Consider the following 24,522-nt stretch of genomic DNA (forward strand, 5'->3'; position numbering starts at 1 on the left):
CCGCTCCTCACTGGAAACCAGCATCGACTCGGTAAACGTGGAGGTGACATTGCTACAGGCGGACCTTCGAAAAATGGACTCTAAAGTGAAAGATATCGAAACCAAAACCCTGGCGCTTGTCGATGATACCTCTACACTGCAACAGCAGGTGGCTCAACTACAGAAACAACAGCATCAAATGGAGGTGCTCCTTGATGATTACGAAGGACGCGCTCGGCGCAACAATCTTCGCATCCTGGGGGTTCCGGAGCGCCTTGAGGAGCCGGCTGCTGATCTCTTTGTGGAGAAATTGGTCCTGCAACACCTTCAACCAAAACACCTCTCCAACTATTTCTCCATAGAAAGGGCCCACAGAGTCCCGGGGGGTAAGCCGAAGCCAGGCGTCCCCCCCGCCCGATTGTGGCCCGTGTGTTCAACTTCCGTGACCGGGATGTTATGCTCCAGACGGCACGGGCGGGACCGCCCTTACGAATAGACAATGCACAGATCACGATCTTCCCAGACTTTACCGTGAAAGTGCAAGCTTGCCGACGCAGCTTCCTGGAAGTAAAGAAGGCACTCCTTGACCATATGTATCCTTTTGCTGTTTTTCTTCTTGTAATGGGTTGCTCTGCCTGTTATCTCCAAATGGCCTTTAAATGATACTGTTCTAACTGACTTCTTTCGGGTGGGTAGACTTACTCCCCTAAGACCCTTACAAGGGAAGCGGATTTTGGCCCCGGAAGTTGTTTATAACACATGAAGAGGGGACAAACGATGTGCTCCAGAAGGATGTGAACTGATACAGACGCTGCTTATCCTTTTCACGTTAATTGTTAAACACTATCCAGATATTCTGAGCAGGGCACTCAGACGCTATCCCTCGCCCGAATTGATCTGCAAGACCCTGGGCATGGGGCTGACCTGGGCCTACATGTTATTAATAACTTCTACTATGTGAATGTCATTGCTATTTTTGTTATTTCTAATTGCACTAGATGATACCATCCTGTTGATAGCTGTCGAGGGCACCTTCGGCTCTCCACGCACCTCATCAATGTTTGGGTGGGCGACAGGCACTCTGCCTAGTTGGGGAGTGGATAGTTTCAAGTCCGCGGGCAGGGGGGCAGGGAGGGGGGTTGGCGGGGGGGAACTGGTACAGGGGGTGGGTCTGGGAGGGATGGGGGTTGTTGGGAAGTTGATGAAGAAATCGATATGGTTTCTGTTTTTGTGTTTGTTTTTGTTCACACACTGCAGAGGATTCTTGATCACGGAGCGTGTCACACAGCAGGTCACAACCTCACGCGCTACCTACTGCGACTTCTTAAGCGCTAACCCAGCTACACGTCGACATACGCTATCTCAGTACACTTATTGCCCAGGTCTTGGATATCCTGGGCCTCGCAAATACTCCACCGTACCCCCCTCCTTGAGAATCATTCCATACAAGCTATACTCATTGCACCACAAACCATGGATCCGAGCACAATCTCACTCCTTTAAGCCACCATGACAACCCCGTTGACAACGTCCCTCACCGTCATGACATGGAACGTTCATGGCCTTGGCAATAAAATAAAAAGAGGAGTGATCATGCAATATCTCAAATGCCATTCTCCAGACCTGGTTCTACTCCAGGAAACACATCTAATGGGCAACGTGTGCCAAGCACTACACCGGGGAGGCTATAGATTGCTCGTGCACGCAGGCTTCACCACTGGGTCTAGAGGGACCGGTATCCTGGTTAGAAGGAATGTAGCCCTGACATGCTCCAAAACGTGGGCCGACCCCCTAGGTCGCTTCGCTGTGTTGGAGGCGAATTGGGAGGGCAAACCACTAAATATCATTTCAGTCTACATTCCACCAGCCCTTGGCACAGCCGCGCTACAAACCCTGCAGCGCCTAATGCTCGATCTCCCACAGGGACCCTTGCTTATTGGAGGCGATTTTAATAGGACGATGAATGATGCCCAGGATCGGCACCCCCAACGTCCCTCACACAAGTCGAGTTCGGACCTATCTGACTTTGCACAAACAATGGGGCTCGAAGACCTATGGCGCCTGTCCCACCGACTACCTCATACTTTACACACTACTCCAATGCCCATAACAGCAGCTCTCGTATAGACTATTTATTCTCCCCACTACTTATCTGGAGTTTTTTCGTCACCCAGAAGGGCTCCCCAGAGGAATCTCCGACCATTCCCCACTCACTGTACAATTCACACACCACCGTCAAAAGACACGCGGCCCCATAATCATCACGCCCTGGCTCTTAAAAATCCCTGACATTAAAGATTGCCTACTAGAGCATACCGAATACAATTTCGCCGAAAACGCGGGCTCCGTCACTTCGGCCATAACATTATGGGAAGCATACAAGGCAGTGATCAAAGGTAAGGCTTTAGCCCTCAAATCTGGCTACATCCACAAACAAAACGAACACTTGATACAAGTAGAAAGAGACCTCATCACCCTAGAATCTCTCCACAACACAAGCCCCACGGACGAGACAGCGGCCCGCCTCCGCGCGAAACAACTAGAATATAAAGCATTGGCACTTGAAAAAGCGCAAGCCAAGCTCTTGAAAACCCGCCATCGCGTTTACGAACTGGGGGACAGAGCTGGTAAAATGCTCGCATGGCTCGAGAAGCGTGAACAGGGATCTCGTTGGATCCCAGAACTGACCCTGCCAGATCAGTCTACTGTCACGGATCCGGGCGATATAGCGGAGGCCTTTGCCACTCACTTAGAAGGGGTTTATACAGCCAGAGCTCACTACAATGCTGCAGAATCAAAGCTACTCCTAGCCGAAATGAGACTTCCCACCCTTTCCGAGTCCGACATGCAGGAGTTGGAAGGAGACTTCACGGCGGAGGAAGTTGGTAATGCCCTGTTTGCCATCCAATCGGGCAAAGCTATGGGCCCCAGTGGTGTCCCAATTGAGCTCCTGAAGGGCATGGCGGGAGTGATTCTCCCACACCTCAAAGCAATGTTTGAAGAAAGCCGCGATGTTGGATGCCTGCCGCTAGACCAACGGTTGGCATCAATAGTTGTCATTCGCAAACCCAATAAACCGGCTGCTGACTGCAGCTCCTACCGACCAATCTCTCTTATCAACGCCGAAGTAAAAGTCCTCGCTAAGCTCCTCGCCACCAGGCTCATGACAGTCCTACCCGCCTTGATACACGAAGACCAGTCTGGCTTCTTGCCAGGCCGCAATACTGCGCTCAACCTCCGTCTAGTCCACAATGTCATGAGCAGGATCCCACACCTTCGAGAGGACACGGCTATTCTTTCTTTAGACGCAACACTTGCCTTTGACTCTATCGAATGGTCGTACCTATATGGCTTTGGTCCCAAATTCATACAATGGGTTCGACTACTATACACCGACCTCTGGGGTCAGGTCTACGTCAACGGACACACGTCCAGACGCTTTCCCTTACACAGAGGCACAAGACAAGGGTGCCCTCTGTCCCCTCTGTTGTTTGCACTCACCCTTGAACCCCTGGCCCATTGGATTAGAACCGACAATTCTATCCGAGGCCTTCAATGGAACGCGGACACGATCGACAAGATCTCGCTGTACGCGGACAACATCCTTGTGTATGTCTCCTCCCCCAGGTCCTCCCTTAATAGTCTGCTACATGTTATCACCAACTTCGGCAAATACTCGGGCTTTTCTATTAATTGGTCTAAGTCAGTACTCTATGTTTTACATGGCTCACCCCCACCCCTCCCACGAGGCTATTCGATTGAAATCGCTCGGGACGGATTTAAGTATCTGGGAATCTTTGTCACCCCAGACCCCCAAATATTTTATGACCGCAACCTAACAGGCCCGCTCCAGAGACTCCCTACCGACATCTCGCATTGGAGAACACTCCCCCTCTCTCTCCCGGGCAGGGCAGCCCTTTTTAAAATGCTAGCACACCCTCGATTTTTGTATGCCCTACAAAATTGCCCATTTCCAGTAGCGGACTCCTATTTCAACTCACTTGAAGGAGACCTCCGCCTCCTCCTATGGGATGGCGGTTCTCCCCGCATTGCTCTCATCTCACTCACGCAGGGGTGGTATGATGGAGGTATCGCCCTCCCCAATGTCCGCCTCTACTATTGGGCCACACAATTGGTTGCCACCAATTTATGGATCTACGGTTCGCCCACGAACCCTGCTTTTCATTTAGAGAGATACCAGACGGGCCGCGGTGGTTACCTCGAAGCTCTGTACGGCAAGCATGCCCGAACCCGATATTTGGGCCCGATGTCCCATACATTATCTATTTGGCATCGTGCGAACAAGCGACTTGGATGGACCGACACCCTCACGTTGTCCACCCCACTTTGGACCTCATACAAGTTAGGCACCCTATGTCATTATCGAGGCTTCGATAAATGGGACACCATTGGCATATCCACTATAGGTGACATGCTTCGCAAGGGCAAATTGCTGACATTTGAAGAACTACGAAGCACGTATGACCTGGCACAATCTGAGACTTTCCGATACCTCCAAATTAAACACGCTATACTCACCAACGTCCCGGACCTCTCCTCACTCCCACAGTCCTCGCCCCTCGAAGACAGACTCCTGTCGGAACCCCTTCAAGCCAAAGCGATATCTTGCACTTATCGCAAATTAAGCAACAACATGCCAAACACTTTCCATCTTCTGTGTGATAAATGGCAGATCGACATTGGGGTCTTGGATGAGGTTGAATGGCAATCAGCATTAATGTCCCCGCGTGAATCAGCTATCAATCATAGATTCCGATTAATACAATAAAAGATATTACACAGAACATACATGTCTGGTCCTCTTCTGGCCAAAATAGGCAGACGTTCATCTGATCTCTGTCTCCGTAACTGCGGTCTAACCGGTACCTTCTACCACATTCTGTGGGAGTGTCCAGCGATCCAGGACCTCTGGAAACGTGCCATTCAAAAAATGACTGATGCAATAGGAAAACCTGTTCCCCTGGTCCCTAAATGTGCACTTCTCAATGTGTGGGACCCCACAGACCTAACTGCAATAGAACAACAATGGACGGCTCTGGGCTTCCTCTTGCTGAAGCGTGAGATAGCCATGCAATGGGGCTCACCTTCTAAACCGCTCCTGATTAGATGGGTGGCCGCTATCGATGTGTGCATGCTGTCCGAGAAAACGGTTTATAAGGTCAGAGGGTGCCCTGGAGTTTGGGATAAGAAATGGGGAAAATGGAATGCTTATAGAGGCGAATTGTGTACTTCCCCCTCAGCAGACATAAAAATGACCAGGCCTAATGTCATACTGTAACTGTGATTGTAATTTACTGCTGTAATGAACGTGCTCTGTGTCAAGATTGTAACTGTGATTGCTTTGATAAATACTACCTCTGCTTTTGATCAATAAAATATTTTTTTTAAAATATGTGGTAAAAAGAAATTAAATGGGGCCATTAATTCCGAGTTTATGGCACGGACGCCTTGAGACTCATACCAGCTCTTACTTTGCAAGTGGTAGGAAAACTGGTTTGTGGGAGTAACACAAATTGTTGCGTAGCACCCCCCTCAACAAGGAATTCAAGGAATGCAGCTTGGATTTGGTGACTGCTTACCAACCACTTTCCTCTGTGTTCAGGTCTCTCGAGTATATGTTAAGGAATTAAATAAAAAGGATGTGATGTTGTTTACTTTTTAAACATTCAAGCTGCTTTTACAAGTGACTGCACAACACAAACACGTGTCTCCTTGCCGCCTCCGGGCCAGCCGGCGGATCCCTGGGTCGAGATTGCTGCAGTGCTTAGCTCAGCTCCAAGTGGCCTTGCTGGGTCCCTCACACCGCGCTCCTCTGCAGACACTGCCGCTGAGAACCCTGCAAGTTCAAGGGCAGTAGACCCGACCTTCTACGACACCTACTTATACATGATGACGTTTCTTGACACCCTTAACATTATATTCTTCTGACTAAACTGTACTTGGGCAATGTTTCTGAATAAATTTAACAATTCCTCCACAATTGCCCTCATTTGGGTGACACCATAGTGACAGCCAAGCATTTTAGCATGCACACAGACAGTAAACAAATACACAAGTAACTAGCGCATGAGGCAGAAGGGGGAAGCTCGCGCAGCAGCAGGGGGGAAGTAGGGGGCTGCGCGATACACTTGCAGGAGCGATAATTGCTGCCATTTGGCGGCGCGCTCTCCCGCAAGTAGATCGCCTTACGTGCACGCGTTGCCATTGATGGACGTTTTTGGCCCAAAAAGCAAGTTGTTTACATGAGGTCCCCTCCTATGCAACACATGCGCGTTGCGTAGGCGAGACCTAAAAAATGATTGCATTTGTACTCTGTCATGCAGTATGTATCACAGTAATATGGAACCATGTCTGAATGCCATTGTTGATGTTTTGTGCACAATTAAGAAAGCAATAAATAAATGTTTAAAAGCGTTCTTCAAACTGGTCTCACCCAGTTCTCCCTATTAGCTGAACAACTACTACCTCATCCCAACCCTATTCAACCACAGCTTATTTAAATCAAAAAGTGCTGAGCATGGGGTGGCCTAAGCATAGAGCAGCAGCGTTCTCCTATCACATTAACACATATTAATCTTGAAACAGCCTCTAGAAACTTCACTCTTAGCCTGATACAAAATTTAACTTATCTCCTTTTTAGCAGCAGCATGAACCAAGTTACTCAGAACATGAATTAATCCAAGTTGGGGTATTGCAATGCCACTTAAGAACCTATCTAGTCCTACACAATTCTGAAATCAACTTTATCTCTTCTCAATGTTGGACTAAGACTTTCATTGGCTACTACACAAAGAAAGACGGTAGCTTGAAATTATGACCCAGACTCACACAGCTCAGCACAATAAAGTCTTCCAAATGATCTTATCTTTCCTACAGCACTGCAAGATCTGTATTCAATTTCTTAATTCCAGCCACCATTAAGGTCACACCTTACCAGCAGCAAATGGTTCTCAGGTAAGTCCTCTCTCTATGAAGCTCACTGATGAACCCATTTTGAAGCACTACGGGGGAGATTTACTAAGATGTTGCGCCGTGTTTGCATCACAAAAGTAACACAAAATGGCGCAAAATATTTTTTTCCTAATGAACTTTCCAGTGCTAAACTTGATTAGCACTGGAAATAACATAAAAGTAATTTGAAGCAGCGCATTGCGCTGCTTCGCATTACTTTGCACCATGGGGGCGTACCAAGGATGGAGCGTGGGCATTCCATTGCAACCACCCAAGTCTTTGCATGCTTAACCCAATATACTAAAAACAGTTGATTGGGTTTAGCGTAAGAAAACTGTGCCCTTCTCAACTAGGTGCAAGGAAGGAGAAATTATTTCATTTCTCCTTCCTTTTCTGACTTTGCATGAGTGCTGCACTGCAGTACCCTTCCCGTACAAAACCTATGCTACACTCATGCACACACCCTAGCGCTACGGCGCTAAGGTTGTGCATGGTGCGTGGCAGCTGAAATCAGGGAAAGGCGAGGAGGGAGCCATATCTTTAAAAATATGGCGCTCTCCTGCTCCATCCCTGTCGACGGGGACTGCGCTGTGCTGCGTTGCGTGGAGATTTTGTAAATCTCCCCCAACTACGAGTCTCCTGGCCTCACCTAAGTTTCTGAAGAAATGGCTTTTCATCCAGGCATTTAACTTGTACGCCAACTAATTTCTGTACATCAATATCTTTCCCTTTTATGCCTCACTCCCCCAGATAATACTTGGCTCTTGGCTGCATCAATATATTACGCTTAACAAACAACCAAAATAAAATAAATAAAGTAAAATAGAAGAAGGTTTCAATCTTTTCAGTAACAATTAAACCAAAAGAATGGGGCAATAATCCAGACAGAACTGTGCTCCGTTCAGAGGGCCTGGAGCAAGTTCAATAAATGACTCAATAAAGTCTGCTATGTGTGGGTGGGTTGAGAAGCGGGGTGGATGAGGTACAAAGATGGAGGATGCCAACCAAACGGGCAAACGTGTCACCGATATGGTTAAATATGACTGGATCATCATTGGTGCGGTTGGTACCATGGCTCGTGTGGGATATTTTTCAACATAATGGTTATAGTACTGGAGATGCTCTCTCAGATTGGTCGAAAATTAATAAATATAAATGACCCGATGAGCAGCAGCGTAACGTATTTCAGCTCCTAATAGATCCATATTTTTGGCAATTTATGGAGAACAGGAATTGGGGGCATATTAGTAAGTACCTCATTAAAATTATGTGCAGGACATCTAACCTGGGCTTCTATTGGAATTCTATAACGCATATTAGCAAGCCCATTATCGCCGTTTTAGCTGCAGTTTCCTGACGCTAAAACTGCGATAAATTTAACGAGGTTCTTGCTAATAGTCCCCTTGGTCTTTCCCGTCATGTCCATGTTGTACATTAAGGGTTCCACATTAGGCCCACAGCAGAGGGACACTTGCGATGATCGACAGACCATACGAGTATGACATCTGACTCCTCCCACTGCAAAATAATTTTGTTTCCATTCCATGGAGTGCCAATCAGAAATGTTCGCTCCCTCATTTAGGTAGGCGGGGCTTCATATTCGGAGTCTTTGGAGCAGACACAAAGATAATTAATATTATAGGGAAAAGTGTGAATTTAGAAGGCAGGATTTTATAGGGAACACGGAACAGGTGAAATAATGAGCTCTGATTAACTGGAAGAGGTTAGTGTGTTAATAAATATAAATACGCTTGGAAAAAGCAGAGTACGTTTTATTTTTTGATATCGCAATGGGAATAAGGCCTGTACTTCACTGCTGGTCACTGTTCCTTGCAGGGCGCATATTTTGTTCCAAGCATTGCTTTCAGTGCCTATTACGCTGCTAAGCTAATTAACACATTTATTAGTACATGCCCTGTAACTAAGTAATTGAAACCAGGTGAGATTATATATTCATATACAGTATGTTTTTCATGAAATAATAAACTACCTAATATCCAAATGTGGGAAAGATGCATTTAGCTTCGGGCGTTAACATCACATAAACACATCCGTGCAACTTTTGCAGAACACTGGGGAAGCGCTCGAGTCGACATGCCCCCGGCAGAGTTTGCTGAGCCTGATTTATAATGCATCCCACTCTGCTGCATAATGAGAGGCGCAAAGAGGAAAAGTGAATCCATACTACAAATGCAGCCTCTACGGTAGAGTTATCAAAAGTGTATCCTGGGAGAATTCTAAAGTACAGAAATTCACTTTTTGCTACGCAGTGAAGTATTCAAATGCATATTTCAAAACAAGTTGAGAATAACGCATCAATTTAAGTATCAATTGATAGGGAAATCAGATGATTGAATTCAAAGCAATTAATCTTTAAGACACCATATTTTCTAGAGTCATAAATACTATTTTAATTCAACCTATTTTAATGACCTGAACACTGAAGTACTTGGGAAATTCCTAATGCCTTCAGTGGACCCAGTAACCTGCTGCTAATCTTCATTGCTCCAAAACCTGGTCATCCTCCCTACTAAACTAATGTTGGGTCTTCCACTGAGTCAGGTGCACTTCCTCACTAAGGGCCCGATTCACAGAACTAATCTGAGACAAAATCCTAAACGTACTACTTTTGGTATTCACAGAAGGCATTTAGTAGTAGTAAACTAACTTAGCTACTACTAAATGCCTTCTGTGAATACCAAAAGTAGTAAGTTTAACCAAAAGTAGTAAGTGCATTCTGTGAATACCAAAAGTAGTAAGTTTAAAGATTAGTTCTGTGATTCGGGCCCATGGTGACTGAAAGGATGCAGCAAGAACACACTTTAAGGATAAAGATACTTATCCACTAAACAACTATAGACCGGTAGAGAAGGACATCTTAGGGTAACTCGTATCACTAACCTTCTTTATTAGCCATTATATATAACGTTATCTTTTTGTCCCTGTGCTTCTCTTCTTTCTCCTCTCCTTTCCCTTATTGTTCTCTCCTTCTGTCTTCTTGATCGGACTGATGAGTATTGTTTACATATTATTATAAACTTATCCATTTCAATATCCTTTGTATCTATATATACTTATCTATGATGTATTTATTTAAAAAAAACTTTTATTTAGTTAAAAACAGACCTACTCTCCTTGTCAAATCATGGAAAGAGAAAAATGTGTGTGCGCGTGTGTCTTTGTATGTTCAAAACAGACCTATTCTCCTTGTCAAATCATGGCAAGAGAGAAAATGTGTGTGTGTGTGTGTGTGTGTGTGTTTTTGTCTGTGTTTTTGTCTGTGTGTGATTTTGTCTGTGTGGTCTGTTTCATTTATAATTTATTTGGTCAGCCAGTCAAATTCCATGTTTTCAGGGTCCTTATGGTTACACTTTGTGACTACAGAGAGCACATCTTTAAAAAAATGTCACCATTCCTTCCTTCTATCAACCCTCATATTATTATGTGGCTGCTGTAGAGTTCTATTGCCAGACTCACATATCATATTGCTTGGGAGTTAGGTGAAGAAGACCGCAAAGTTGCCAACTTCCCTTTCAGTTCACGTGGTTGGAACAATGGTGGATCTGGATGGTATTGAGATTGGCCGTCCTTACAGTAGACTGGAGTGCCCGATAAAAGCTCCCTGTGGCTATTGACTGAGGAATGGTGGAAAGCTAGTTTTACCCCCTGCCAAAGAATTCACACTTGCATTCCGACCTCTGGGGCAGGGACAGTGATGAATGCAAGCTGGACAGCATCTTTCCTGTTCTCTTATCCTGGCTACGATTAATGACAGGGTTCTGGTAGACCGCAGACATAGCCACCATGCCATAGCTGAGACAATCAAGTGGGGTACAGTGCACAATGTATGAATCCGGTTTTTGAAGGGTGCAGGACCCAGAATCTCATATCATCCATCAAATACCTATCAGAGTACGAGGCTGGAGGGTAGGGGAAGGTCTCACACGGGAGGACCCTAGCCCCTTCGGAGGTGTGGACATGGGGTGGAGACCAAACATAGACCCTCCTTCTATAAATTAGGCTGGATAGTCAGTCCTTTCAGAACCAGAAGACCTGATAAGGTGTATCCTGATTAGACCTTCTGTAGTTACTTGGAGATGTGGCTCTCTTATGGAGCTTGAGAGAGAGAGACCTTAGCTCCCAGTGGCACCCCTACTCAGACTGCAATGCTGAATGCCTGGCCTGATGTTTCATGAATTGGGAAACATGAAGTAATGGAGGACTGAAGAAGAAATATCCAGACTTCAGACACAACTCACTTTGTTGAAAACTAATTTCATTATCATAGTGCAACACTGCCTGAGATGATGTAACTCTGAAACTACTTAAAAGCGTTTTTTTTTAAAAAGCGCAAGTGGGAGCAACATAGGAGGGCGCAAGCAACCCAAATGAGGCTTAAGTGGATGGAGACATTACAGGGGTTGGTGGGGAGCAACATGAAGGGTGTTGGTGGAGGAGAACACAACATGTGGAGGGTGGAAAAAAGCAAACAGGCGGGAGAGTAATGTGGAGCACAGTGAAGTAAAAGCGAACAGGAAAGAGATCAACATGGAGCAAGGGCGCACACAAGCAAAAAAGGAATGCCAGGAGAAGAAGCACATTAGGGTGATGCATAAGAGAGGGGTATTGGGACTTGCACGCGGGTAAGAGAAAAAGAGAGCTCCAGAGCACGAAATGGGGAAGAGAACCACACTAGGGAGGCAGCCGGAAAACACAAACACTCTCATGGAGTGCTTAAGACCAAAGAAAACAATAGTTACCATAAAGTAAATTAGAAATGTTCCAGGTGAGGAACAGACACAAGATAGAGAAGCCATCGAATAAGAAGAAGGCAAATGAGAGTGACAGTAACGCAACCAACGGTAAACAATGGGTGGGCTGCAAGCCCCTCTATGCTCTAGGTAATCCTAAAATATGTCTTTCACAACCAGACATCTGTGTTGTCTGTAGGCTCCCTTTTAAAAGAAAGCCTACCATCTACATCATTGTGGTTGTCAGGTATGAGAAGGTTTTATGTTGGTTTACTACAAATTACAAAAAGATAGTGAAACAAAGAACTCATAAATTGCAAAAACTCTAGTATTATTCTTCATGAGGAAAATTAACAAGCAATTTAGCATAATCCTTTATCTCATATACGTAATTACTGTGTGCCTTTAATCAAGTTGTATAAATATTACATTTTTCAAATAATAAGAAAGAAGTTTTTGAGATGAATACAAAATGGTTGTCAACTATTTTAACAATTAGTTTTAAAGCGGTTTGTTGGGCCTGGCCCTCTCTGCAGGATTACCCTCAAACCTTTTGACTTCACCCCTCCTGTTTTCAGAATACATTGTTTTGGCTTTTAGTAGTCTATGCACTTTACCACTGCTAACCAGAGCTAAAGTGATTGCGCTCTCTCCTATAAACATAGTTAAATTGGCTAATACCCAATTGTAACATTTAATTTGCTTATAAGTCCTTGGTAAAGTGATACTACTTGCACCCAGAGCCTATAAATGTATTTGCTACCAGCGGGCCTGCAGCACGTATTGTGCCACCCACTTGAGTAGACTTTTTAAAACATGTCTAAGGCCCGGCATTGCAGCCTCTCTGCAGTTCTAAACTGCCATCTTGATCTGGTAAACTAAACCTTTTGCCAGGCCTAAACCTCAATTTTTAATACATATAAATGACTCCTAGGATAGGCAATAAAAAGCCCCTAGGGCAGTGTGCATTATATTTAAAGGAGTTGGACATGCCACGCTAGTGAAATAACCCTAACTTGTTTATAACTACTGTGAAGCATACTTCTCCCATAGGTTAACATTGGGTTATCTTTCACATTGAACAAGTGCTAGCGTTTAATTGGGAGCAGGTGGACTCAAATGAATTGTAATGTAAAATCTTCTTTAATGGTAAAGTTGGATTTTGGATTACAAGTTTAAAAATGGCACTTTCAAAAAGTTGTCATTTTCCTGCCCTAAACTTTTTGAGGCCTTCTAAGAATGTCCAGCTCCCTGGACCTATTAATTGCTCCGCCATCAGGAATGCATGTTGGGAGTAGACAGTGAACAATAGTACCTGGGTGTAGCTGGGAGAGAGCCATCATGCCAGAATGGGAAGGGCAGAGTGGTTTCTGCCCCCCTTATATTTCATAGGAGCTGCCTTAGCACACTAGTAAACAATTCAACTCTAGACTTTTGAAATCCAGGACATCTTGGGGCCTGGGAAGGGACGAAGGAAATCCCAGAACCATCTGTAAAGGTAAAACTCCTTACGTTTCGTCCATTTCAAACTGGCACCAGGTATAAATATAGTGGACCCTCAGACGCACTCTTCAGTTCACTTCTGGATCTGTGGAAGGACTCTCAGAGAGTTGCCCTGCTGCCTGTAGCCTCCTGTGCACTTAAAAGGACTTCCCTGGCGCACCAAGGACTGCTCTGCTCCCTGATGACTGCCCTGGTGCTTGAGACCTGCTTTGCTGCTTGAATCCAAGACTTCGAGAGTAACTCCAAGGGCTAGTTGGCTGGCCTCCTAATCAGAGCTTCAGGGACAGGAAAGACTCCACCCTTCTTGAACCCACACCTGGATGCTGCCTCAGTACGTTCTGACCCTCCAAGTGGTGCCTCTACAGTCCTGGACCCTTGGAAGTGATGCCAAAGGTGCCCAGATAGCCCAACTCCAAAACTTGGGACAATGAAAATGTTCTCCCAAAAAGTGCTCGCTCTCAAACCGAGAGAAGACCGGGACCTACCCACTCACTGATCAGCCCAAGGCGCATGGCCGGTCAGCCTGACTGCGGCAGCTCCCGCTACTTTCTTCTTCACAGCAGTAATCCTGTTCACTGGTTCCTCGCACAAAGGGGTTCTGGCTTCATGTAGACCTTTGACTATAACCTGCAGCTTCATCTCACTGGAGATTTTTGACTTCTATAAAAAAGTCAGAATGTAAAAAAGCTTCACCACAACTTCATCTAGAGGTTTCCTCCTCCTCGAACAACATCAGCTGCTTTGCCAAGCGGAACTTTACTTTCTCAGATATTTTACATTTCTCAGACACTCTTAAAACATTCTTCAAAGTCTGAAGGTAAGAGGAGATCAGGTGGAAACACACTCCTTTGTGGTCGGCCATAACTTTCAACTTTGCCCCTGTCTTTCACAACTAGGCGCAAGTTATATATTTAATATTTATAAAGTCATAACTCCGGTTCCACCAACTGGATTTTTGTTGTTTGGTATCAAATAATTTAATAGTATTTACTCAATTTTTCTAAATTTGTGTTTGATTTTTCTTGTGTTGTTTTTACTGTATTACTGTTTAAGTGCTGCATAACTACTTTGCATATTGCCTCTAAGTTAAGCCTGACTGCTTTTGTGCAAGCTACCAGAGGGTTAAGCACAGGTTAATTAAGTGACTTTTTGTGGTTTACCGTGACAAAGATTGTGGCTGTTGCTTGAGATTTGCTCACAACCCCCTCAACCAACAACCTAACTTCTCACACTGTTTACAGCTGGGGACATTTTATCAATAGCACTTTCTCATAACCCTTGAAAGTAGAGACTTAACTTACCTCTATAGTATGGGTTGGAGAAGAAAATATTCCTAAATTTGGTGTAGGTGTTTCATTTGGCCACATATTATATTACCTAGTACACAGACATGGCCTTTGACACTTTTGGTGAAAAGATGACCGATTTAGGCCCAGGCCCAATCCTTTGGGGGAGTTACAGACTCAAACAAATAAAATATCGAGCTTTCATATCACCACCTCAGATGTAAGATGGGGTGCTGCTTCATTACGTAGGAGCGAGGGTGTTGATGAAGATCTGTTTCTAGAATCCATCGCCCTCTCTCAGGAACTTATACTCCCGTCTCTACAAAAGCAGTCTGTTTATACCCATCTCTACTCTCACAGGGCGTTTACCGACCAATGCTCACCATGAACTCGTGTAACCTCCCAACCCCAGGCTGATCAGTTCACACTGGTACAAACAACCAGAATATACCGTCACTTAGGCTAAGATTTCTCAGTAACCAATAATACAGTTAATTTTACCTCCATTAAGTAGGATGGCTCCCAATGGTATTAGCAGGAAGCGCAGGCAATAACACCCAATAATTTACCATAAGTAATAGTTGAACTATCATTTAAGACGGATAATAATGTTTACATCGGACCGTATAGGTAGCAGTTGCTAGTCATGCAGTAGCAGTGATAGTAGTCCTGTTAGATATTACCAGTAGCGGCCCTTCGAGGGAATGCTGCGGGGCTGGGCGGGGTGGGGCAAGGTGGGGGGTATTAAACTCCGAAATGCTTCCTAACCGAGTTGAGGAAAGAAATAAATGAATATGCCAAATCGGTGATGCAGCACGCATTGTAATTCGTTTTATTTATTTATTTATTTATTTACTCAATGCCGTTCTGCGGCATTCCAGAGTTTACTACCCCCCATCCTGCCCCTCCCTGTCCCACCGCCCCGCAGCACTCCCCTGAGGAGCCGCTACTGGATATTAGAAAACACTGTGTCCATCGTCCAATGTTTTTTAAGGAGCCTCTGCAGGTTCTACCATGAACTGGGGTTGGCGAACACCGGAGATGCCTTGCCTTGATTCCACTTCATTCTTTTTCCTAACCCTGCACTTTCTCTCTCTATCTGGTTCTATCTGATGTTATCCTTGTCACTGTTTCCTATCTTTCTCTTCATCCTTCTTTCTCTTGCTTGCTATGGATTGACGTCTGATGATACAACATAAGCCCGGGTCACCACAGATGAGCGGGTCACCACAGATTAGTGCAGGTGCCAACCACCAGCAATCATCCACACACATTAAGCACTGTGACATCCCCTTCAAACGCTCCCACTGTTCACAGCCTTGCTAACCTTTGAAGAAGTCACTGTAAGTGAAATTGAATTATCCTGTTCAATTGACACCCCTCATCCTAATTGCACTCGTCTGACCTCACTTACTGCGGGACACTGTGCCATGGCATTAACCCATGTGATTGGCAGTGATGCTTAATTAAGTGCTGAAATTGGTCGTACCTGCTAGAGGCCACGTTTTGTACAGCACCACGGTGAATAGTTTACAATTGTATGACTGCTCATTCCCTCATTGTAGGAGAACATTTCCAACTCAGCCCAAAAGACCAAAGACATGAATTAGTCACTTCTATCTTGGAAGAATTTTCACACAAAGGTCAAAATCATTGACCTATGAAGGAAAGAGTATTGCCATTTCTAAACAACCTACTGTCCTCTTCCAAAACACCTCTGCCTTGTGGCAGGCACAGGCCTTCCAGAAGCAGTTACCGGAGGCATATGCAATATCTCATTGCTAACAGAGCATGAGCTGAGTTTCAGTGCTAGGAAACTGTGTTTTAGCTAGGGGTGGGCGTAACTTGTTGAGTTTCACGCCGCAAAGTTCTGTGGATTTACATGAAAACTCAGCGAGATTTTGCAGAGTTTTGCAAACACGGAAGTTGGCACGTCGAACTGCTCGCACTGATTTTTAGCACTGCGATCTTGTTTCGCACTACAAGATCAGTGCAAAAGGCACTACGCCGCCTGCCAGAGGGGTCTGCATCTTTGCTGCAGCTGGAATAGATTTTCAACTTGAGCAACAGTTTTCTCACCACGAACGATAATGACTGCCCCCGTTGGTAAAATCTCACCGGGTGCCCTCCTAGCGCCTGAAAATCACGCTAGGAGATGCTAATTCACACTCATGCTCACTGACTTACCATTGGAGTGCTGTGCACTAACCCTGGGCGGAGTTCGCGGAGTTGCACTACGCCAATCTACGCAAAGTGCAAAAAAATCCTCTGCCGCACTTGGCAGAGCTCTGCAAGCGGTGGAGTTCCATAGAAAAATGCCGTTCTGGGTGATTGCACTGTGAGGATGCTCGTCCACACTGTGCAACCATTGCAAACGTCACCTTGCACAGTGCAAGCGGTCCCTTCTTTCTCTTTTGTGCCTCTCGAGTTGATTTTTACTCGAGCAGTTTCTTATTGTGAGCGGTCGCGAGCATATGTGAAAACACGCAATGAGAAACCTGACCACCCCACGTTGAGAAATCGCGCCGGGATGTATATTTTCCGTGCTCGAACTCGCCAATTTGATGTTGATGATCGCGGATGAGGAAAATCTCGCCCGGAGGTTGATTTCCCTCGCTTGCGCTCACCAACTTAATGTCGGTGAACTCGAGCGAGGAAAAGAACTCCGCTCCGCCGTGCAAAGTGGAGTTTTTCGGAGCTCCACATAACGCGGAGTGCGGGAAACTCCGCAAACTCTGCGAGCAGAGCAGAGCAGAGTTCACCGCCTAGGCTTACTGTGCACAAGAAATAACTCTGCCACATGGCGGTTGGTGGAGTTTGGTTGGAACTCCACATTACAAGCATAATACGCAGTGGCAAAAACTCTGTGAACTCCACCAGCAAAGCGGAATTTATCGACCACCCCTAGTTTTGCAGATTATGCAGCCGTGAGGCACACTGTACACTAGAAATTGACATTTGTTTTGTATCCACAGATGATGGAAGGTTGCAAATATAAACTTTTGGCACTTTGGGCCACAGTTATCAATATTAAGAATAGCGATTACCTAATTGCGATTTTCTGTGAACTGCAATTAGGTAATCACTATTCCTAATGTATGAAATCCCATTAGTTTCATTTAGCGATTCCTTGGGGGATCGCAATTCGACCTACCTCATTAATGTTAACGAGGTAGGTTGCAGTTTTTATTCTCCATTTTTTAAGAGCAGGCAGTGTTCCGTGGGGCCACTGCCTGCTCTCAAAAAACGTTTTTGCCACCATTCACAAAGGGGAGGGGGTCCCTTGGATGACCCCTTCCCATTTGCAAATGAGTTACCATCAGATTGAATCTGATGGTAAACTGCAAATGTTTTGCAGTTGGTATTTGGTCACAAAACATTCACACATAGCGCTACATTTTGTATTTGGAAGGGATGCCCTAAACACATCCCTTCCAAATAATGAATCACACACCCTTTGTGTGATTCGTTAACAGCTTACTGAATCGCAAAAAAGAGGTTGGTACATCGGAAAATACTTTTTTGCATTCGCAAACGGGTCGATTCTGTGGATAGACCTATTTGCGAGAGCAAAATAGTTTGAAACATCTGGTACTTTGTGCCCTGTTCTCAAAAGCTTTTTCAGCTATAAAAGCAGGTTTATGGTGGAAAATACCTCAGTTACAGTAGCCAGGAATTCACAAACGAAATTCTGTCAAGTGGCAATGCTTTACTACTGTGGATTTCTCCATCTCAAGTGTGGAGAAATTCACAGTAAGGAAGTTCTGCAAAATGGTTGACAGGGGACAGTCCAAAAACATAGTTTGCATTAAAAGTATACTCACAGACCCAGTCAGAAATTCACACACTATTTCAGAAACTCATTCAGACACTCATGCACCCACTCACAGACATACTAAGATATTCAGACACCCAATGACAGACCCACTCTAACACCCACTCACAGACTTACTGAGACACTTATACACTCACTGTCAAAGGTTAGTGGTTACATTTAGGAAATGAAATTTAAAAAAAAATTAAAATTTCACTTAAAAAACTAAGAGTTACTGGGACATTATATTTAGTAAACAACATTAAAAAAAATCTAAGAAATTCACTAAAAAAGGTTACAGGGACGCTGTAGTTAGGCTCAGATTTTCTTGATACAAAACCAGTGAACTTCACCTGTTATACTCTATGATCTACACCCCTTCAATGCACTGCTTATACCCTCACATATTACATCACTCATGACATGGTCAGTGACATCACTCATGACATCTCTAATGACATTACTAATGACATTATCCACAGAAGCACTCACAACCACCTCACACCCCTATACAACCTCTCATATACCAACACACCTACTCACATACCCTTTCACAGACGCATCAAAGTACTCACACACAGCTCACTTACTCATACAGTCACTCCCATGACCATTCACTCACCCATATAGTCTCTCAACACAGCTACTCACCCATTCAGGCACTCATACGCTCACTCACACACCCATACAACCACTTACATACCCATTCACACATCCAAACTATGACTCTCACACACCCATATACCCACTCAGACACCCACACATAAACAGATACACATCGCTAAACAGCCATTCACATAATATATTTTATAAGTAGTATCACTTCTTAGTAGTGCACCTAGTATGCTAATCTAAATTTTGTAATTGCCTAGTATATATCTTTAACACTCTTAAACTCTTAGAAAACACTTACACTTACTGGATGATGTCATCAGTGATGTCATTTGAGATGTCTCAATAATGTCATCAGTGATGTCACTGACCATGTCATGAGTGATGTAATATGTGAGGTCATAAGCAGTGCATTGTGGGGGCGTACGTTATAGTTAGCTCATTTAACTAGAACTTCTGAACTTCACTGCTTTTGTACGAGTGAAATCTGAGCCTAACTATAAGGACCCTGTAACCTTTGGTATTTTCAGTGAATATATAATATGTGTGTCATGCTTGGCCATTAAGGGGATAACGTGTCCCCAATTATCAGCCAATCTGAGTTATTATGTAACTCAAACTTTGAGCCCAAAAAATAAGACTTGAAACCATTACTCTAGGTATCACTGTGTACTAATGCTGGGCTGTAAAATCGTGAAGGTGATAAATCTACAGCATGTGAAAAATGGCAAGAACATATTCCATATGTATCATAATAGGACTACAAAGACATGAAAAAAATGCTGAGAAAGAAATTCCATATGTTTCGTAATAAGGCAAACAAAAATCAACAAAAAAGTTATGCTCAAACGAAGGTGATCATCCACAAACAATCCACACAGTCTCATCTCAGGACTCACACCCAATGCATGATGTAATTGTGTGGGTGGGACACATCCCTACGTGTGACATGCACACACGGGAGTCGGTGCCTGCACTCTTTTAATTGAAAAGCTGGGTACTGCCCTCTCACAGCAAAATGCAGGGCTTGCAGGGAGCTAAAGGCGGTCTGCTGGGTGCACGCTTTCGAGTGGTAAGTAGGATGTTGTTCTGATCTTGCATTTTTGACGTATACTTTGCGCAAAAAAGATAGAAGAGGCAAGAAACCATGATATTCTCTTCTTTTGCAGTGTGTGGCATAGACAACGCCTGCCCATAATATCCAAAGGGGCAATAGTGCCCCTTTTCGAAAGTAGGTCTTACCAAGGGGAGTGGTACTCTAAGGTGCACCCGATTCTAATCTTTAGATATTTCCAAAAATTAAATATACAAGATATAGTTGTGGTAATAACTTCCTTCACTCCAACTGGTTCTCAAAGAGTGTTATCACGAGTAAAAATAATTGTAGTTGGAGCACAAGGTTTCTTCTCCCCCAGTTGAGTGTGTCACGTTTTGGACACAGGTGGTTGAACTCTGAGAATGCCACGCTTTTTTTAACATAGTGTGTGCATTGGATGACACTACAATGTTTAGTGTGGTACAAAAGGATTTCTGTGTCACAACATATGTTACCCATTTCCACAGAACTCGGGTAACTGATAATATCCAGACCTCAGGGCAAGATTTGAAGCTGGGAAATGAAGGTGAAGTAATGAGCGTGAATGTACAATTGGAATGAGCGAGTGGCACACTTCCACAATATCATTACAAATTAAAAAATCATCATAGAACGTCATGGTGATGATAAAAGCTGGGTGATTTTTTGAGCTACACTTAACCAGCTGAAACATGTTGACCTATGGATGTCAAAGCCAATAGAGTATCACCACACATCATTTTAAAACAGCCCAGGGAGCCCTGTGAGTAAACATATTTGGGGTACTCCTGAATGCTATTTCAAGTCCTTAACCCCTTGCCTGCAGGGCTGATTCCCCCGCTATGCTGGGGGGAGGGGAGGCGTGCACAGCGCCCCTGTGCTCCTGACTAGCTGAGCCAGGGTGGTCGTGTGCTCATGACGAGCTGAGCTCATCACGGCCACACCCGCTTCTGTAGACCGCTCGCACAGCAGGGGAATTAGCCCCGCGTGTGAGCGTTCTAACGGTCATGACGAGCTCAGCTCATCATGAGCACACAGGAACCGTGGCTCATGATGAGCTGAGCTCGTCATGAGCATGGGAGGGGCTAAGACTACCATCACAGGGCTCCCTCAAAAAGTGAGGTTGAGTCCATCCGGCAACAGTAGATGTGCTGGGCGAAGGACCCAACGATGAAGCATGCCACAAATTTGTGTGGGTGAAAGGCCTTTTACGAAATAAGGTCTACTTTCCGTATTTTTGGTAGGAAATAGGTGGTATATGAGCAATCCCATTGGACAGGACTCCTCCTTGAGAATTTACAGTGGGAGATTTACATCAGCCTATGGCTTGAGTTGCCTTGATGGGAAGGACAACGGATCATCCCCCACATTTTATGGAGGAAAGGATTTTCCCATAGAGAAAATGTTTCCACTGAGAAAAAAAGGAAAATAAAATGTATAATTTTGCACAGTATAGAGATATTACCTCTGAGTAGAACTTTACGCTATATAGGAACCCCCAGGAGATATAAGATGGCATTCACACCAGTACACCTGGATCCTGCTCCTGGAGCAAAATGTTTGTGAAAAGTACGCTCATGCTGAGATTTTAATTTCTGCCTGTACACGACAGGTATTTTGGGGAATAGGGCCCTATGCCTTTCTATGGACTACTCCAAGGGTGTAATCCAAGGTAGATGCAAAAAAACTGGAAGGAAAGCGTCCAGATCAAAGTAAATGGTTGACTTCGAGATTCTCTGTCCTGTGCAACTAGGCTATGCACCATAGGGTGTCCTCTCCCACAGGAAACAAATTGTTCTTTGCAAACACATTGGGCTAGATATCCTTGTAAATTGACCCCATCCAGTGAGGCTATTTTTTGATGCATAGTCCTAAAATCTACCTGTCCTGACAAACTGATGATCTTACTTGTTATTGCTAACTTACTACCAACAAGGCATTCTAGTTAGTGCGCTTCTCTCTGTACCCGTCACCTACTTCCGAAACACTCGGAAGGGACACTTGAACTCTGTTCAACACAATATGAAAACAATATATTAATACACTGGTTAACGAACAGCTGTTGGCAATACCAGGTTTTCCACCTAAGATTGCAACAATGTTAAGATCTGTTTCTGGTGCAGAAAAATAACTTTTGTGTGGTATCTGGTGTTATTTTTAACATTCAATTTAATCAGAAAATAAAAGTGTTCCCCATTTGTTTTAAATGCATCTGTAAATAATGGTAAATGTTATACACCGCCCTTATAAGAGTCACATTACTAAATCTTGTTGTGTGAGTGACTCTTCAATACTAACCGCTGGAAGTCAAACCCCCAGATGCATCAACAACCCATTTTGTGATTCCTTAATAGCGAAAAATATCGATTCGCTATTAAGGAATAGCAAAATGGAATGCATCAAGAAATCACTAAAAAAATAGGAATTTCTTAGAATTCCTTAATTGCGACTCGCAAATTACGACTCGCAATTAAGGAATACCTCCCCATTCATTCCTATGGGCCTAGAGGCCCATAGGAATGAATAGGAAGACAATCTCAATTTGTGAATCGCAATTAGCGATTCGCAAATTGAGATTGCGATTTCAAGGGTGCAGGGGTGTCCAAAGAACACCCTATTGCACACCTGAAATTGATCTGTGCACATATGTTGCGCACACACATGCCCTTAGGCTTGTGCGCAAAATGAAACTTTGAAAAATGCACTTTAGTGCATTTTTCAAAGTTTTTGCAAATTACCATGAAGTTGTACTTCATGGTAATTTGCGTGCCCTATTAGCAAATTCGCTTTTTTTTAAACTTTCATGCATTGCATTTAAGGAATCTCAATTTGAGATTCCTTAAATGCAAATAATCACAATTTAGCGATTTCTCTATTTGCGATTTTTGCATTTGGGATGATGCATCCCAAATGCAAAAATACCTGTCGCAAAGGGGCAGATTCTGAGAATCTGCCCCTTTGCGAGCGGATTTTTGTTTGATGCATCTAGCTGTAAGTCCTGACAACACGTCCTGACTTTCCTTCGCATGCCCACGGAGATCGCTCTCTGGAGGCCCCTATTTGCTCAGTGAGTGTGAAGCTGTTAAAGATTTTTATGATGTGCAATTTTGGGTGATGAATTAATTGTGCAAATTAGTAATGTTAATACTGCACATGACAGTAACTGATGAAATAATGGTGTTGCAATTAAAATGACTTAACTATCTTATGTAGAAGTGTTATAAAAAATGTTAGAGTTATGACACATTGTAATGTGGGACACTATTTAATTAAATGGGTGCAGTTTCTTGTGTTTTGCTCATCTTGCTCCTGCATATTCCCACTTCCAATCAGCTACAGCTGCAAGTGTTTTCTCCCTACTGTTCCGGCAGAGCACTGAAGCATAATGACGTGGATGCATCGCAGAGTTAGAAAGCATGGATTGTGAATGAATCTTTCTACTGTGTACATAAAGTATCATTTTGAAGGATTTCCGCTGGAAGTTCCTGTAGAGGCGAGCAAAAGAATATGATGTTACGGGCAATCGTTACTAAATGTTTCATATTATCACCCGAGTTCAGCTGCTGAGGGAGCAAGCAGAAGATTCCACTTACTTTAAGAAATGGGTTAGTGTTAAGAACATTTTGAAATTAAGAAATTGTTTGTGATTTGCCAATGCAACCTAACCATGAACATGATGTGATGAATTTGCAGTTGTATTAATTAAGATGGAGAAAATGGGTATAAAAAACCTCTGATTTGAGAGATAGGGAGTGACTTTCCATTTTCCTCATGAGACTCTGTCCAATTAATTTTCTGTTTTGTACTTTTTATTTGAATGTTGTCAGTGCTATTTAGTAGTGTGGCTCCTAGGAATAGAGGGGAACTTCATTAGGCTCTATCATGATTTGGGATTCTGTACTTCTGTATTTTTAAGTCTTTGACTGAGATTTGTATACCTTTGTCTTAGTAATTCTGTATTAAACATTCAAAACTTAATATTGATCAACAATACAGTTTTCAAATGGTCCCAATTAAAAACATTTCTGTGCTATATTTTTGAGATTGAAGAGGAGGGTGGTCTCTTGCCACAAGATCAATGAGAAACGTTGCAGGGTTGAAAATATTAGGGTTCCCATGATATCGGGGTGCAGTAAATGCTAGGGTTCAGTTCCGGCACACCAGGCAGTACAGCAACACTTGCAGTTCCTAATGGGACTCACAGAGATATCTGCTGGATGCACGTCTACTTTGCATCTGTACAGATGTAGGAGTGACACCCTGCTTCCTCATAAGAATATGATGTAACGTTTTACTCCTGGAGCATGGATGAAAGTGAAGTTTATGGAATCCATTGTGCTGTACAGTGTTTGCACTGAATTTCTTAATGTATGGCTCTCATTTTATTTCTTTATTTTTTCTCGTTGCCTTTGCTAGTTTTGTGCTAAATGTTACTTTTGTGTGTGTGGGGATGGGGAGGTCAGTTCTTGCCTTTGGAAGCCTTTCTGGCTCCAACCTTTGACATTTTTGTGTGTCAAATTGCTAACCCTC

The 24,522-nt window shown here is 43.9% G+C and overlaps 1 protein-coding gene across 1 annotated transcript in view; it reads right to left on the reverse strand.

The window, feature by feature from the left end:
* The window catches only part of KCNH1 (potassium voltage-gated channel subfamily H member 1), a 1,297,290-nt gene that overhangs the window by 700,918 nt on the left and 571,850 nt on the right, over positions 1–24,522 (reverse strand). The window lies entirely within an intron of this gene.

This window comes from Lissotriton helveticus, chromosome 6 (genome assembly GCF_964261635.1).
Source record: "Lissotriton helveticus chromosome 6, aLisHel1.1, whole genome shotgun sequence".
NCBI classification, from domain to species: domain Eukaryota; kingdom Metazoa; phylum Chordata; class Amphibia; order Caudata; family Salamandridae; genus Lissotriton; species Lissotriton helveticus.